The following is a 12,260-nucleotide window of genomic DNA, read 5'->3' as shown; positions in this document are numbered from 1 at the left end:
AATAAAAAATAAAACAAGAAACACAGTGCCACCTACTTAATTAATACACTAGCTCATGTCCTCGTAAATATTTTTGCCTTTCCCTGCAAAGGGTTCACACGATGCAAACTATTTTGTGATTTGCTTTTTGCATCTAATAACATTCAACTGAGTGTTTTCCCATGTCTGCAAATGCACTGCTGTAACTCATATACCAGCATAGCGTTCCGCTCGCGGATACAGCTACTCTTAAAGTGAACCCGGTAGGTGCCATATCTTCTGATAACTCCGTACCAAAGCAGACATTCAAACACTTGGTTGGAAAAACTAAGAAAATCATGTTTAATGGTTGTTTGATAACAGTACATCAAAGAATCAGTTTGGTTACTTTGTCCCCTGAGACCAGTGCCTTTTTTTTTTTTACTCCATTAACTTAATCGGTCAGGAGCTCTGAGGTTCTGCGTCTAGATCCTAAACGTCCCCGGAAAGCCAAACAAAAATGTGAGATAAACATTTGAGGTAGGTTTTCCTGACGACAGTCAGAGCTGTCTGCTTTGTACTCCCCTCGCAGTGCGGGTGCTGACAGGGACTCTTCGGCCTTGTTGACTGTTCCATCCCCCATGTGACGTCATTGGACGTGGGAGGGAGGCGTGGAGGGGCGCTTACAGCCTGCTGCTCTTCAGAGGGCTCGCTCCTTGAACACACTTTATCTTGTCGCCGAAATAATCTTCTGTCATTTGTAAGGAGACTTCCTGGCAGTAATAGACGCAGTGCCATCCTCGGTTTTCTTTCTTGTTTTACCGCGTCATGTGTAAGAGGATGTTCCCTTGCTTGCCGCAGCATTAGGCTGTTGGGGAGGGTGGGAAAGAAAGACAGGAGACAGTTTGCTAGAGCTTTTGGCACAAGAATTATCGTCTTCCCTTTCAGGAGATGTAAATGGCCGTTGCTGCTGGAGGTGTGACAGGCAGCTTCAGAACCCATCACCCTGCAGGGCAGCAACACATCTACACAAGGATGTCTTTTGTGAGCTTTCTCCCCAGCCTTCCAAGTGTGTGCTGTTGACCGCTGCGCCACCATCCTGGAGAGCTCAAACAGCAGGGCGACAGGTTCCCTGGAGGTCTGTCCTCTCATCTTGACCCCAAAGGCAGATCCCATGCTGCCGTCTCTGCCTGGCGCTGGCTGTCACAGAGGAGCCTCTGTCTGATGTGGGTACCTCTGTTTCAGATCTGCTTAAGAGCTTTGCCTCTCTGGTCTTTTTTTTTTTTTTTTTTTTTTTAACGTTTATTTATTTTGAGAGAGAGAGAGATAGCAGGGGAGGGGCAGAGAGAGAGAGTGTGTGTTTGAGAGGGAGAAAGAAAGAACCCCAAGCAGGCTCCAGGCTCTGAGCTGTCAGTGCAGAGCCCGACGTGGGGCTCGAACCCACGAACTGTGAGATCAGGACCTGAGCCAAAGTCGGACGCGTAACCGACTGAACCACCCAGGCGCCCCTTGCCTCACTAGTCTTTAGACTCCTTGTGGTGAAGTAGATGAGTTGGCAGTGGGAACAGAGCTGACTGTCAGGGACAAAACTGATGGATAAATTCAGAGGCAGAGGCCATGCGAGGAACGGAACGCTCCCTTACAGCAAGCTTTCCCCGACACCTTCCCCTGGGGCACACGGCCCATCATCAGGAATGGGAATTAGCTTGTCACTTCTGGTCTGGACCTCCCTCTGGCTGATGGCTCTCAACCTCTCCCTCTAGGTCTAAGCTCCATTCTGTCTTCTCTTAGCTCAGAGGCTTTTGCTCTGGACTCTAAAATTTCCCCCAAGTGATATTTCAGCAACTGCCCTGGACTCTTTCCTGTGTTTTGACTGCGTCATATTCGGCCTGTTTGTCATTGCCACCTTTTCTGACCTTGCCACCTTGGGCTGCAACTCCTTGCTCCCTAGGGAGGGTCCTCCACCTCCAGGCCACCGGCTAGACACCCGATTCTCTGCTGCTCTCTAGCTGTCCCAGAGGGACCTGCAGCGTCTGGGTGCAGAATTAATTCCTGGTGGGCTGGACCCCCTTCTAAAGACCTACCAGGATCCAGGTTCTGTGCAGGCCCAAAGCCCACTAGGTTTGCTTAAAAGCACCACCCTGGTCTGAGACAGCAGTGCCCGGGCCTAGGGCTTTTCTGCACACGTGTTGCATAAGCCCTGGATAAGTTCCGATTACCGGCAACCCTTTCCCACACGGGATTCTGTAGGACAGAAATAGAAGGGTAGAAAGGCAAATGAATAATCATGGGAGCATAATCTTCTCTCTGAATAACTGAAAACCACTGGATTATATCTGACCTCCTTTTCCTGTATCAGCTTTTGTCCTGAGGGAGACCATTACACAGAAGGGAGGGAAAGATCCTTTGTTTATTGCGTTTACTGTGTGGAATCAATTATTGAGAAGTGGTACATTTCTTGACTGGACGGTCACTAACGAGTAGCACTATAGTAATCCTCATCGCAAATGATTCAGAATTTTCCATGAGAAGAGCATGAGACTCTTTGAACCACCAAATTGGAATGAGGGTCCATCTATAATCTCAGCGAGAACGAACAAGTCCCCAGTTCCACCGATAATATGGAAATTACCCACTTAATTATGTCAGCCAGAGAGAAGTGGCTTTTCCTTAGCCAAATTTGCATTTTATTTTGTGCTCTGATGACTGTGGTGGAGGTCATGGAATGTCTAAGAAGCGTTCTGTTCTCTGTGTGCGGATGTTGTGACGGAATCACTTTTAGTTATTCACAAAACGATCTTTAAAAGTAATAAAGAACATAAGACTGCTACCCTCATCCAAAAAATAGACAACGATGTAAATGGTCTTGTGTTTGGATTCTGGGTCAGACTGCACTGTTAGCTGATGACTTGGGACGGCTATTACATCTTGTTAAGAATTTAAAGGAATAATGCAAGTAAAGTGAGCACAGAGAGACACGGTGGGCACAGCAAGCCCTCAACAAAGAATGAGTTGAGGCAAGTATATTAGCTTCCTATTGTTACTGTAACCTTAGTGGCTTAAAACAACACAAATGTAATAGCTTATAGTTCTGGAGGCCAGAAGTCTTAAAATCAAGATGTTCTTCTAGGGGCGCCTGGGTGGTTCAATTCGTTAAACGTCCAACTCTTGAATTTGGCTCAGGATTCCAGGGTTGTGGGATCGAGCCCTGAGTTGGGCTCTGTGCTGAGTGTGGAGCCTGCTTAAGATTCTCTCTCTCTCTCTCTCTCTCTCTCTCTGCTCCCTACCTCCTGCTTGAGCACGAGTTCTCTCTCTCTCAAACAACAAAAATTCTTCTGGAGGTTCTGGGGGAGACTTTATTTCCTTGCTCCTCATAGCTTCCAGAGGCTGCCCGCATTCCTACCCCTGGCCCTATGTCACTCTGGCTGTGCTTCCACTCTCACATCTCCTCTGACTCTCCTGTCTCCTTCTTTCACTTAGAAGAACGCTTTTGGGGCGGCTGGGTGGCTCAGTCTGTTAAGCATCTGACTTTTGATTTGGGGTCAGGTCATGATCTCACAGTTCATGAGATCAAGCCCTGCATCAGGCTCTGTGCTGTCGGCGTGGAGTCTGCTTGGAATTCTCTTTCCCCCTTTCTCTCTACCCCTCCCCTGTTCTCATGAGTGTGCTCTCTTTCAAAACAAACAAACAAACAAACAATCTAAAAGTAATTTAAAAAAGAAGAACACTTGTGATTGCCTTGGGCCCATGCAGAGAATCCAGGATAATCTCCTATCTCAAAATCCTTGATTTAACCATACATGCAAAGTCTCTTTTGCATGTTAAGGTAACAAATTTACAGGTTCCGAGGACTGGGACAGGACATCTTTTGGGGCGGGAGTGAAGGCACTATTCTGCTCATCTAGCAACTTATTTCACTCTTAGGTCTTTGAGGATATTTTGACTGCACAGACAATGGCACAGCTTGGATAAAACATAGGTTGGAAATGTACAAATGCTCAAGGGTTTTTGAGTTTGGGAGCATAAATGAGAAGCTGTTACCGGCATGCAGGTTGACCACTTAATTCAAAAATGGTTATTTCCCAAACTCCAATTGCGAAAGAACAATGGGGGTGAGCAGATAGGTACAGAATAAAGCTTTTTTGATTTGTATCACAGTCACTGGATTGAAAATGCTGAAAAGTTAGTGGTTGGGCTTGACTTGTGAGTGTTACAGTCCTTGGCCAGGTTCAGCCCTCAAGCATATTCTTCCATGGCCAGTGGTGGCTATAACAGTCCTGACTCCACTCCTGTGATGTCAACCTCTCATTCACTCCTGTATTGTCAAAAGGCATCAGCCAGAGTGGAAGTCAATCAACAACATTAGCCTCCTATCTTTGTAATCAGCACCAAAAAGGAATAGTCATATTTGGAGAGCTGTCTCATTGGTTACTAAGACTATAATGAATGATCAGAATCCTGGGTGATGAGGCTGGGAGGAACCTTGGAAATACTCTGCTCCAAACGCTGGTTTTCTAGGTATGAAAACAGGATTTGGAAAGGTTATGCAACCTGCCCAAGTCACTCAGGATTCTAGGAACCTGGGTTTCCATTGAGGTGTTCCTTCCATTGCTACAAAGAGTTGCCAACCTCTCCTAATTTGCATAATTAATGTATTCTTCTCCTTTGCATTTTTTAGTATAGTACAAGCCCTATATGCTGGTCCAGTGTTTCTCAAAATTTAGTGGGTATCAAAATCTCTCAGAAGAATTGTAAAACTGGAGATTCCTGGGTTCTACCCCCAAAGATCTGATTCAGTAGGTCTGGGGTAAGGTCTGAAAATGTGCATTTCTTTTTTTTTTTTTTAATTTTTTTTTTTAACGTTTATTTATTTTTGAGACAGAGAGCGACAGAGCATGAACAGGGGAGGGGCAGAGAGAGAGGGAGACACAGAATCGGAAGCAGGCTCCAGGCTCTGAGCCATCAGCCCAGAGCCCGACGCAGGGCTTGAACTCACGGACAGTGAGATCGTGACCTGAGCTGAAGTCGTACGCTTAACCGACTGAGCCACCCAGGCGCCCCTGAAAATGTGCATTTCTACAAGCTTGCAGGTAATCCAGATGATGCTGGACCTTGCTTATGGAAGCACTCCTCTAGTCCCTCCTCCACATCCTAGGAGAGAGGGTGGCAGAAATTAAACAGGGAGGAAGATCACGGTCAGTTTCCACCATGCAAAGTACAATTATGCAATAGGACAGCAGTCTTACAAGCCATGCTATTGTCCTGAGAAATAATTTTCAATAAATTTCAATATCTGGAAATCTCTTCTTTTAGCACATAAAAAACACTTAGCAGATATACCTGTCTATAGAGTAGGGGGAATTGCTCTCCCTACCATTATGACTTAGATGGAACACAGAGCAAGGAGGATATGATATAAGGAAGCCTTGTCTGTTTCCAGGCCCAGTCATTGCCAGAAGAAGATGGAAAATGAGAGCTAATTAACGAATGCCACCCAAGGGACTACCTTCTCCAGTCCTAGAACATCCTGGGCCTTTGCTAACTTATGTGGTATCTTCGTGCATGTTAGAATAAGGTGTCTTTTGGATAAAGGGAAGACAACAGGTACCCCTCTGGGATGATCAGTTGGAAAGAGGAGCCCCTTCTCTAAGCTGATGCAGCTCTAGCCAGGTCATGGCTTGGCGAACAAGGCATGGGCTAGAATGAAACCCCTACTCCAACCACACTGAGGCACCTTGTTCAAGACACAGACTAACCACAGCAGCTTACTGTGCCTCTTCTCTGCCACATCCCTCCCCTTGGATACCGTCTTAGAATTAGGAAGCGTTGAGGCTATCTATGAGCATTATGATTCCAGAGAGACTCAATATACCTAAATGGACTATTTAAATGATGAGAATGCACTAAGCTTTAAGCTGAGATAGGCCTATGATTAAAATTTTTATTCCTCCTGCTTAAAGAATAGGAACTTGGGGAAAAACCAGGCTGGCAATAGACTGAAATCTTTGGGAGATTGTTTGCAAAGATGGCCGCAAGGACTCCTTCCACCCCTGTATGGAGGCCCCTCTGCCTTGTGACTTAGCTTCTCCTCCCCTCTAGAGAAGGAGCCTATTTTCTACCCCTTGAATCCGGGGTTGGCCATCTGACTTTCTTTGGCCAAGTTAGCAAACATGAAGCAAGCAGAAGCTCAAAATGTACTCGAGCACCGGGGCTTACCTTCTCTTTCACCTGTGGACTTTGAACACCATGTGAACACCATGAAACCAGATGAGCCTGTTGGAGGATGAGATACTAGGTGCAGGGACTGCTGAGAACTGCAAAAACTCTCCACACAACTGACTCAGTCCAAACCCCTGCCCAAGTTGACTCGACCAAATACTAGCATGGCTTCTAGCAGGATCCTGCTCCTCTTGACTTTCTATCTAGAAAAGCTCAAGGCTGCCAAAAGAATTGATGCTTTGTTCCAGCCAACACCCAAAGATAGGTCTCTGACTTCCCTTTCTCAGAGCATTTATTTAAAAAAGCTGATGATTATGAATCCTTCCACTGTCCCTTGCAGATGTACAGACATCTGGCCAACTCTAGAGTATCTTTCTCAAGGATCTGAAAGTCATTCCTTTACATTAAAAACATTTCTTTTTTAAATGTTTATTTATTTTTGAGAGGGAAAGAGACAGAGCATGAGCAAGGGAGGGGCAGAGAGAAAGGGAGACACAGAATCTGAGCTGTTAGCACACAGCTTGACCTGGGGCTTGAACCCATAAACCGTGAGATCATGACCTGAGCCGAAGTCAGACACTTACCTGACTGAGCCACCCAGGCGCCCCTAAATTTTTGGGGGGAGGGTGTTTGTTTATTTTGAGAGAGAGAGATAGAGAGCAAGTAGGGGAGGGGCAGAGGTCAGGAGAGAGGGAGAGAGTCCCAAGGAGGCTGGGTGCTGTCAGCCCAGAGCCCGACCTGGGGCTCGAACTCACAAACCGTGAGGTCATGAACTGAGCCGAAATCAAGTCAGACACTTTACCAACTCAGCCACCCAGGTGCCCCTAAAAGTCATTCCTTTAAAATGTAATTATCAAGAATAGGACCTCTGTCTCCCAGTCTGTGGAGGGTGGGAGGCTAACTTTGCTAAACCCAGTTAGCAGACACAGGACCTAACTGCCTTTGCACGAACCACCCTTCCTACTCACTTTTGGTAATTTTTCACTTCCCTGACTCTACCTTAGTCCCTGCTCGCTTCCCCTTCCAATTTCCTCATTTTCCCTTTTATATGCAAACCAGAATTGAAAGCTCTGCTCTTTTCACTACTGCAGTAGTTATTTAAAAAAAAAAAAAATGTTTTTACTGCTTTTAACCAATGTCTGGCTTTGTTTCTCTCTGATGGGCCCACGCTGTCCTGCAACCCTACCCTTCCCAGCTGAGATCCCAGACACGAGAAAAGCTATCTTAGACCATATAACTCCAAGGGATCCAGCCCAGATGAGAAGAACCACTCAACCAGTAATAAATATTTGAGAAACAATAAATATTTGCTCTTTGAATCTAAATTTTGGGGTGGTCTGTTGCATAAGAAGAGCTAACTGATACAATTTAAATTTTTTTTTTTTTTTTTTGGTGCAAACTCAAATTTTAGAGTAGGTTAAATTCATGACTTCATTCCACTTGTTATAATATCTTGTATGCCAATCCTAAGAACGCAACTAAAAGTATGCAAACTAAGTCCATTAGCGTGGTTGGATTGCATAACAAAATACAAGGCAGATGGATTTTTACAACCGTTAATTTAACCTATACTCTGAGTTAAAACAGGCAGACAAGTTCTCTAGGGGAGATAAATATCCACCCTCCAGGCAGGTGAAATGGACTGGCAGCAGGCTGAGCGCTCCAGGTGCCTATCTATTCTATTCAATTACCTCAACATTTCTTGAAGATTCTTACAGAGATATGACACCTGAGTGGGTTGCCGTGGCGTGCAGGCTGGATGGTAAGGAATTAATTACTATCAACTTGTTCCTAGTATATGCTAATATTGCCAATGGCTAACTTGCAAATTAGAGTGGTCCCCAGGTTCTCCCACTAGAATGACTATTCTGACCCACTTGCAGAGTCAGTGCTTTCAGGAGTGGGGAAAGAATGGGGCTGCCAAGATGGCAACAGGACGTGCATGCTATTTCATGTCACCATGAAAAAAAAAAAAGATTCAGAACTTTGGTCTGGTTGGACTGATAGCCATCTACAAATCGACTGATTTACCAACAGTGAGGCAGGAATCTCTGTCATGGTCTCCTTGACTCTGAGCTGATCCTTGCCTGAGCCTGTCATTTTCTACAGGGCTGGTATAGTCTTATTCCTTTATTTTTTAAAAAATATTTTTAACATTTATTTACTTTTGAGAGACAGAGAGACAGAGCGTGAGTGGGGAAGGGGCGGAGAGTGAGGGAGACACAAAATCTGAAGCAGGCTCCAGGCTCTGAGCCATTAGCACAGAGCCCGACGTGCAGCTCAAACCCACCAACTGTGAGATGATAAACTGAGCTGAAGTCAGACGCCCGACCGACTGAGGCACCCAGGCACCCCTAGTCTTATTCCTTTTAATGTATGCCTTTTACTGTCGGTGGGAGGACCTTAATGGTTTTTGGTTTTTTGTTTTGTTTGTTTTAGCAAAATTCACAAATGCTATAAGTTAGATGTACCTTGTTCCATACAGATTCTTGGAATGTTCACTCATAAAACAGGTTCAGCTAAAAATGTTACAGGACCTGGTGACTATTTGGAGGGGAAGAGGTGACGGGGATGGGTAGTAACCAACTTGACGTGCTTAGTAGGTGCCGGTGAGGGAAACCCCTTTATTTATGACCCGGAAGACCAGTGCGCTAATTTATGAAGTTAACCAAATTTGGAAATATTTGTGACAAAGGTGAAATAATGCAAATGATGTTGACAATGGAAGAATCCTGGAAAAAAAAAATAAAAATTATTTTCTACCTCAGGAAACATGGGAACCAATACCTGGAAGACACAGCAATCTAAAATGCTGACTCTGTAGATGGGAAAACCCCCAGAAATTGGCAAGTACGGGAGAATATTAATAAATGTATACATTGGCATAAAATATGCAATTTGTAAGCCACTTGCTTTCTGCTTACGAAGATTCTTTACAGCATTACTGGAATGTTCATTACATTGAAAATGGAAAATTATATCTGTAGAGTGTCATTTTTTGTGATTAGGCTGCTATGTATTGCAAAACCTATCAACCTAGCACACATTTATTAAGCACCTACTATTTTCCAGTTCCTGTGCTGAGGAAGCACTGGAAACCGGCCATAGTCATGCAGCAAAATTAGTGCTATAAGAAAGGTAAATACTTATGCGAGAGGAAAAAAACACTTTTGCATTCCTTCCATCCTTAATTCCTTATACACATGTGACCTGCCAAACAATTTTTGCAGCCAAGGAGGCGCAAAAAAAGCTGATTTTACATCACTATCGTCATTACCATTGTCACCTTCCTACTCCTACTTCCTACTCCTGTGGCGTGTGGTCTCACCGGGTTCGGAGGCACCACTCCAAAATGGACGACGCTTTCCAGGTCTGACTGACCACAGCCCCTCCCCCCTGCTGGAAAGGAATGCTCCCTTCCTCCCTCATCCTTGGCGTCTTTTCCCTGGGCTGCCTGCAAGACGCCAGAGACTTAAGATAGGTTTTATTTATTCTTGTCTCCTTGAGGTTTTGCTTATGTGTACTTTCCAGTTTCTAAAGTGCTGAAAGATATATTGTCTTTTTTTTTTTTTTTTAAACCAGCAGCTGATTGCCGAGCTACTCACCGAAGAACACATCTTAAAAACAGATTGTTGCACATGTAGCATCTGCTTCAGTTTAGGCTTGTCCTTGTTCTGCTGTTAGAGCAATCGATCTTGACCTCCAGGATTTGTCTCACCTAATGAAGGTTGTGGCAAAAATTCGCCTCAATTTTTACATTTTTAGAAGGAGGTCTAGGATTGCTTCAATACAGGTTAAATCCATTTAATTGAGCAAGCATTTTAAGGTCCACTGCATCAATGATGAAATCTCCCAGGTTGGAGGCCGAGGGGACAGCAAGGATGAATAAGGCAGTCTGTGCCCTCTGGGAGACTTTGATTTAATTGGAAGGTAGGTTGTTTCGTGTATGATTGAGAGCAGCGTTCGGCAACCTTTTTCTGAAAAGAGTCAGAAAGTAAACATTTTAGGCTTTGTGGGCCATAGGGTCTGTCACAAGTACTCAACCCTGCCTTTGTAGCATGAGAAGAGCCATAGACAATAGTTGGGAAAAAAAACGGGTGTGGCTATGCTCAAATAATATTTATTTACAGGGGTACCTGGGTGGCTCAGTTGGTTGAGCGACCGACCCTTGATCTCAGCTCAGGTCTTGATTTCAGGGGGTTGTGAGTTCAAGACCTGAATTGGGCTCTCCATTGGGGGGTGAAGTCTACTTAAAAAAAAAAAAAAAGTTTATTTCCAAAAATAAGCAGCATGCCAGATCTGGCTAACCAGTCGGAGTTTGCTGGTTCCTAGCTTAGAGCAAGGTCTTTGCCATCAGAATGCTCATTTTATAGCCCTCTGCCTCTAACTGTGGGACTGTGGGCATTCCACTTAACCCCCCCAAGTCTTGGATTTCATATCTATAAGTGGGGATGGGAATAAAAGCTGCCTCCTGGGATTGTTCTAAGGTTTAATGAGATAGGGCTCACTGGCTCCGGGTTGGTTCCCAGTAAGAACTCAATACATGTTGACACTTACTGCTAAGCCAGGAGCCCAATCAGAAGCTTCTTCAGCAAGGACATGTAGCAGTGATAACAGCTACAGGAGTAGAGAAGCGGACTCTAAACCATTAAGTGTTGTAAACAAATTCTCTTTGAAGTGGGAGACTGATACAAGGCCCTCCCGGAGAGGGGTATGAGGACCAGACAGCCTTCTGAGATGGTCTCAGATCTTTCCAGGCAAATATGGCTGGCTTTTGCTCTGTTCTTATTATATTTTGTGCAGTCCTCCATTAGAGTCTTTGGAGGTACCCCTGAGGTCACCGACAGCCAATGTCTGTCCCCACTCCGTTGGGAACCCCTCCTTCTGGGATCCCAGGACCGAGAACAGAGCTGGGCTCATGTTAGGTGATTAGTAAGTATCGCTCCCATATATTTTTCAGTGTTTAGGATTCCATACAGGTATAGAAACAGCTCTGCTGTAACAACCCTGAGCTCTGCAAAGCCGATCCAGTTTCCAGGGAGTTTTGGATGGACCCTCCAAAAATGCTGCTGTCATCCTTCTTTTCACTGCCGCTCCTAAGCTGGATCTTCACCATTCCAAGGAATGTCTGTTTCCTTTCTTTCTCAGGGTCAAGGACCGATCCCTGTAATGCTTACAGGATGTTCTTGAATAGCCAATTGTCCTCTGATTATTAAGTGAATAATCTTCTTTTCATTTCACAGAAATGAAAAACAAGTTAAAATGCCAAAGTCAAACAGTCTGAGCACGGCAATTTTCTACGGTGGATGGAGGCCATGCCACCGTGCAGAGACCCAGATAAACAAAGTGAGCGCAAGCCAGACAGCCAGCTTTCCATCATATATATATCCAGTAGGCATTCTCTAGCGCCTTCCTGGCACAGTCTGGAAGGAAAGTGCCAAATGGGGACACGGCTGACATCCACCTCAATTCTAACAGACACAGATCAATGGACCCTGGCACCTGGTTCATCTCTTATTTGAATTGCTTTTGAAAGCTCAGGCTAGGGAAAGCCAACAAAGTCTGTGACACAATGTGCTATTGGTCTTTGCCAAATGCACTTCAGCTGTCTGTCTCTCCGTTATGGTGAGTCACTCTAGACTGGGGTGGGGTGGGATGGGAGGGGGAGGAGAGGAGGCTTCTTTACAAAGAGTGCAGAGGAACTGGGGTCACCACATCCCAGTTCTTTGTGCAAGCTGGGCATTGTTGCACGCTTCTATCTAAGTCACAGAGTCAGGAATGGAGCAGAAGGGAAGAATGGGGGCATGGGAGAGGAAGAACAAAACTAGCATATGTCAGCACATGGGCAAGGTTAGTGCTTGATGCTGATACACACGATTGCAGTAAAGTCCCACAAAAAAGCCCAGGTTCTTCATACCAGAGCACTTCTCTACCCCAAATCCTAGATGTGAAGGCAATGACCAGGTTTTAACCAATCTGCACAAACTTCATTGCCTCATGTTGTCCCCAGCGTCAGTCAGCACTTGCTACATCGGCTTTCCTCAGACTTGGCATTCTCTCTTTTGCCACAGGACCTTTGCATA

At 45.1% G+C, this 12,260-nt stretch overlaps 1 long non-coding RNA gene across 1 annotated transcript; it reads right to left on the bottom strand.

Annotated features, from left to right (window-relative positions):
* Positions 1-297: 297 nt before the first annotated feature.
* Positions 298-10,402, bottom strand: LOC109269501 (uncharacterized). Its single transcript, XR_002081117.2, has 2 exons — positions 9,783-10,402; positions 298-826 (listed from the first exon to the last, which is right to left on the bottom strand). It is a non-coding gene; the product is annotated as an uncharacterized LOC109269501 (long non-coding RNA).
* Positions 10,403-12,260: the final 1,858 nt, after the last annotated feature.

Source organism: Panthera pardus, unplaced genomic scaffold (assembly GCF_024362965.1).
Source record: "Panthera pardus isolate Hobbes unplaced genomic scaffold, ASM2436296v1 HiC_scaffold_7, whole genome shotgun sequence".
NCBI classification, from domain to species: domain Eukaryota; kingdom Metazoa; phylum Chordata; class Mammalia; order Carnivora; family Felidae; genus Panthera; species Panthera pardus.
This window is presented reverse-complemented; position numbering and strand designations above follow the sequence as displayed.